The sequence below is a fragment of the Lygodium microphyllum genome, chromosome 29 (assembly GCF_053477565.2).
Source record: "Lygodium microphyllum isolate KBCC chromosome 29, Lygodium_microphyllum_v1.1.10, whole genome shotgun sequence".
Classification (NCBI taxonomy): Eukaryota; Viridiplantae; Streptophyta; class Polypodiopsida; order Schizaeales; family Lygodiaceae; genus Lygodium; species Lygodium microphyllum.
In genome coordinates this window covers 50,039,677-50,045,978 of record NC_141163.1, presented here as the reverse complement: position 1 = coordinate 50,045,978, position 6,302 = coordinate 50,039,677, and positions in this window count along the sequence as shown.

Here is a 6,302-nt window from a genome sequence, read left to right as displayed (position 1 = left end):
CCATGCACAAAGTCTTAAGGGAATTTATTCCACAACTTACTCTTCCATTTCCTGATGATGTACCTATCAAGGAATGTGAAGCCAATGAAAAGAATGAGGAGCTTGGCGAAGATGGCTGCAGGACATTTGTAGTTAACCATATTCATGATTGTGACAGGATTTTGACAAGGCTAGGAGAGAAACATCTTACCCTTTCTGGAGCTAAGTCGATTTTTGGAGTAGAAGAAGTCCTAGTGGTCGGACATCTATGTGTCCCCTATGGACGTAAACCTTCACCAATCAAGATAGATACCATCAACAGAATGCAAGAAAAATGCACAAATATTTCAGAGGTGAGAAGATTTATTGGCGCATGTGTATTCTATCTCATATGGATACCACATTTTGTTCATGTCGTTGAAAATCTTTAACAATTATTAAGAAAAGGCCAAAGATTTCTCTTGGGGGGAAGAGCATACTCTTACTGTACGCAAACTAAAGAGGTTGTTAATTTTAGCCCCCACTCTCAAAAGGGTTGATTATTCAAATGGTCAACCCATCATCCTTACTGTGGATACAAGTCCCATTGGGATAGAATGGGCTGTTGGCCAAGAAGACCTTGAAGGTAACATGTATGCAATTCGTTTTGGAGCAAAGGTTCTCGATGAACGTCAAAGAAGGTATGCACAAGTAAAAAGGGAATTGTGGGGAGTTGTAAAAGCATTAAAGTGTGATCGTCAATACTTTATAAGTGCTTCCATAGTGGTAGAAATTGATTGTCTTCCACTCTTGGGCATGATTGCCAACTGCTCTACACCCGACATTGCTATGCTAAAATGGATTGCATATATTAAATAACTCAACCCCGAATTAAAGCATATTGCAAGAAAGGTGAATCCGATTGGTGACATGCTGTCATGTGCAAGATATGACAATGAAGAAGAGTTGATGGAAGAAGATGAAGGTGAAGAATCTACACTTGCTGAATTTCATTCCATGGTTGCTAAAAGTACATTTTCAGTTGCTACATATACAAACCCAAAGTTGAATCTTGCAAGTGAAGCTGATCTTTTTAATGGTATATCATTAAGTACAGTAAGAACAGGAAAAGGTACTACTGTAAATAATCATACAATAACAAAGATCAAAGATTTATCTATGGAAAAAGGGTGGTCAACTAGAAGCCAGCATGCTCATTGCATTGCTCAAGTTCTAGTTCATTTCCTTGAAGAAGATTACGAAGAAGATTGGTTGAAGATTGGCCAATATTTGAGCACAATGAAGAAGGAAGAGTCTTGGACTAATGAAGAGTTCAAGCATATTCAGAGGAAAGCTTATGGCTTTTTTCTTAAAGAAGGACATCTATGGAAGCACGTAAAGAAAAAGAAAGGAGCGCTTGTCTGAATTTTAGGTTTAAAAAAAGATTGCAACAACAGGTAATGAAGAAATTTCATGAAACCCTGTGGGCTGACCATAGAGGCATATGGGGAACCTTTAGTAAAGTCAAAGAAAAATATTGGTGACAAAACATGTATCGGGACATAGCACATTGTGTTGAAACCTGTTATGTGTGTCAGATGTATTCTATGGTCAAGCATCGAGATGGGTTACAATCAACTTATCCTTTGTCTATACATTATAGATGGGCTATTGATCTTATAACTATGCCTACAGGAATATGGAATATGCAATATTTAGTGCTTGCAAGAGAGGATCTAACCAATCAAGTTGAAGGCAAAGCCTTAACAACCAAATCCACTCAAGTTGTTTGTTGTTTTTTGCTTGAAGAAGTGTTTTGTAGATATGGTTGTGTGGGTAAAGTAACTGTAGATAAAGGAGAGTTGGATGCTGATGAGGCACACAACTTCTTTGCTCGATTGGGTATTAAGTTGGCTTTAACATCAGCCTACAACCCTGAAGGCAATGGGAAAAGTAAGAGAGGGCACCAGCTATTCTCAAAGCTCTAGCAAAGTCTTGTAGAGGAAAGATCAAAGAATGGCCTAAAATGCTACCTTTTGCATTATGGGCTGACCGGACTACTCACAGTACAGTGAGACTGGCTATATGCCAACTGAACTTGTGCATGGACAATAACCAATTATGCCAATTGAAGAATCTATTCTCACATGGAGTCTTCTACCTTGGGAGGAAGGCATCAGTAGAGAAGAGTTGCTGACTTTGCACATATGGCAACTAGAAAGAAGGCATGAAGATGTTCAAGCAGCTATTGAGAAGCTAAAGAGAGCAAGACTAAAGTACAAAAGAAGATTCGATAAGCGACATCAACTTCGGCCAAGAGCAATTCAAGAAAATGATTGGGTGCTTGTCTATGACAGCAGCCTAGACAATCAATACAGTGCTTCTAGGAAGATGGTAAAGGGTTGGTTTGGCCCGTATGTGGTAAAGGCCATTCATGACAATGCCACATATTCATTGGCTCAATTGGATGGAACCAACATGAAGATACCCATAGAGAAAGTTCAACATATGAGTTAGAAGACTTGGATATAATTCAAGAGCATGTAGACATAGAGCAAGAAGAAGAGGTAGAAGATGAAGAGATTGACATGGCAGAAGATATTTCTTCTAACACTGCAAATCCATAAGACTTTGGTACATGCTAGAGAATGTGCAAGTTAGGAGGGGGGTGAATGTCATGCCGCTACACGCACACCGTGTAAAAAAATCTAGAGTGTGGATTTCTTATTGATTTAGAGAGCCAATGCCATTTTAGACATTAGTCTTAGTGTCCATGGTTCAAAAATATTAGATTTTTTGACAAGTTTTAGCCAAATTTTAATATTTTAGATATTATATCTTGTAAAAATCCATAAAGCTGTAGCCAACTTCAAGATTATGATAACATGTAAAAGAAAGCATGTAGCTTTCAGCTAATTTGAGAGAATTTTATGTAAAAAGAGATATTGGCGAAATCACGCGACACGTGATCGCTATTTTCAAGCAGTGAACAGCACTCCAAAGGGGGAGATGAAGACAGATTGATCTGGCAGAATTCTGGCCAAGTGTGCTGGTATTTTACCACCTTTCGGAGCCAATGGAAGCCTCAAATTGGCGATCTGAGCAACATAGAGGAAGGTATTATTTTATACACGTTTTTTTAAATTAGAGTTATATCTTCTCATAATACTGAAAGAAACTGACATGCTTCATCTCTGTTAGTATTCTTCTTCATTTTCTATTTCTTTTTGGGAGTATTCTTTTACATCTTCAATTTCTTCGAACTCCTTCTCTTTTTTCTACTCCTCTCCCTAAATCTACCTTCACCTTGTTGTCTCTTATCTTCAAGAACTTGGCTTGAAACCTTCAACCCTTCTCTTATCTCTACCATCTCCGAAGTCTAAGCTCTTGAACCCCCATACATTCTTCTCTTGCCAAACCCCTGTGGTGACCTTCAACCCTATGCGTTGCGACAACGCGCACGTAAAGGAGCCATGAGAATAAGAAAAAGAATAGGAAAGAGAGTGGAAAAAGAAGAGAGGCTTCTCCTATCTTCCCTTACTTACTATCTTTCATAGACACTCTTTCATTCTTAAGATTTGGCTATGGTGAAAGTAAGAAGGGAAAAAGAAAAAAGCAAGAGCCTTCAAGTTTTCACACACAATAATGAGCTCTCTATTGAATTTTACACATGAAATACATACTTGTATTTTTTTGGGTGGATATCCTCAACCCTTTTGTTCCTCTCTTGCCTAGTTTTATAATCTCTAGTCTTTAAACTAGGCCTTTGTGACTTGCCCACATGATTTTACAATATATGCATGAGATTCTTTTATTTAGGCTGCAAGATATTTTCATGCACACAATTTTGTTTGATGTTTCGGTTTTAATCAGAGGCTCATAAAGTATTCATGGGTGATCCTAGCACTCAAATTTTATAATGAATGTTCTTCTCGTGTCGTGAGCTTTTGGGAACTAAATCTGAACTATCTTAGGCTAGTCACAGAAAAGCACTTTACAATGAGAAGATCTTCTATGTCCCAACTACCATCTCACTTGGTAGTTGTGTAATAATGGAGACATGTACTTCAACTACCCCTCGGGTCAAACTCACATGTTTGTCTATCCAAGATTCTATCTCCTTACAATCTTTCTTCATAATTTCGTTTTCCTCAACATTGATAATGGTTCTTATTCTTATCACATTGCAATCCTCTTCATAGTTTCCCTTTCCTCAACATTGATAATGTTTTTAATCCCTCAACCATGTAGATAACCATTGCGACAATGAGGACTTTCACAAAAAGGAACCAAAGAAGATGTCTTCTATAATTATGTATTAGCCTGTGCAAACACATGCATTCACATATTTTTTTCATGACAACCTATATATAGATTGGGTCCTCAACTACTCTTGCTTAGTGTTAGACCCATCTTCCAATCTAGCAACATATATCTAGTGGAGAACTCTATTTCCTTATTTCTACTTTCAAAACCAAGTTTTTATCCTTCCACACCTTGTAATTCTCACCAATCAAATATATTAACATCAACAACAACATCGACTTTGGCAAAGCCTTGTCATCCACCACTTCCTAAACTTTTATTGAATAAGAAAGGCCAAATGCATGCCTAGGAATGGCCCAAAAAAATAATGTGTTCATTTCCAAACACATTTAAGCCCTTCACATATCTACATATCATATCTTTATTCAGTCTTTAGTCACACCTTGTGATTTGCAAGTTCATTCCTTAACACTAGGGAAGGAAAGAAAAGATGTAAGTAACTCAAGGAGTTTGATCTACTAACACTAGGCAAGTCAAAGCTTCCTAGGTGTGTCTATCCTTGATGTTTGAACCATAAATAAGAATTATGTTGAGGGAAGAATAATTTATACTTAAAACATTGAAAGGTAAGAAACATTTTTGTTTTGAAAATGTTTAGAATGATATATTATGGTATGCATATATAGTATTTATAAATGTGCTCCTTAAAAAGAAACCTAATTTCTCAATCCATGCATGAGTAATTAGATGAGGAGACCTAAAATCAAGAATGACCACTGTGTTGGCTCAAAGGTTAGGTGGGGTATAGCTCCTTGGTTAGGTGAGGGTTTCTCTACTTGTTGCTTAGGCAAGGATTTATCACCCAAGGGTGTGGTTTTATAACCTTCATGGCACCCACACACAAGTAGGGTCTAAAAAGTGGTATGTTAATAGCATGAGATACATAAGTCTCTCAATTCATAGACACAACTTAGGAGAATTGTGAGCACATAATACCCCTATGACCAAGGACAAGAGATGCATGTATCTAACCATGATCATTATGGTTAATGGGCATTATTCTACATTAAAAAATAAGGATCCAAACTTAGTTAGGGATTTAAAAAGGAACATGATCTTGTTTTACTATTGTTAGTTATTTACTAAGGGATTGTTAGAATTAAATTTAACTAATGGGCTATAAATGGAAGTTATTTTTATCTACTATCATGTAGTGGTAGTATAACCTGTTTAGACAACTAAAATTAGCCATGTGCATTGGGTGGAGAGTAGGAGACAATGGCATCTTAGTCCAAGGTTGCATCCAATAAGTTAGGTAGCTTTTCAAACCTTACTCTTAAATTGAGCAATTAGAAATATGAGACCTTGGGTTAGTTAGACCACAATTGATTCCATTTGAGGGGAAAATATTAGTGGTTGTGCATTACATGACAAGTTAAAAAGCATTGATATCTATGAACCAAGTGTGGATTTGATTTACCCCTAACTTGCTTTACAACTACCAGAGGTTTACTTAAGTTAGATTTGACCTTGCTTGTGTTGTGAGATAGAGTTGAAATTCTTGAAGTTAGCTAAGTTCATGAATCACTACCAGTTTGAATGACATCGGTTGGGATCTTGAGCTTTGGCCACCTATTACAAGATACTCATTCTTTGGACAATTAAGGGGGCTACCTCACATGAAGTAAAACTAGACTTTGTGTCTTTTCTTCATTGTCCTCATAATCCTCCTTGGTCACACTCTCATTCTCTCTGAGAATATATATATATATATATATATATATATATATATATATAGAGAGAGAGAGAGAGAGAGAGAGAGAGAGAGAGAGAGAGAGAGAGAGAGATTGTGTGTGTGTGTGCATGCACGCGTGCATACATGTGCATGTGTGCATATATGTTTGTCTGTTTACATAAAGAAATTGTTCCCATGAATGATGGGATAACACACACACACACACACACACACACACACACACACACACACACACACACACACACACACATTGTTTTACCAATTGGTCTACATATTGTTGGTACATTGAAGAAAATGTTAACTAGTGTAAATGGGGCCTCCT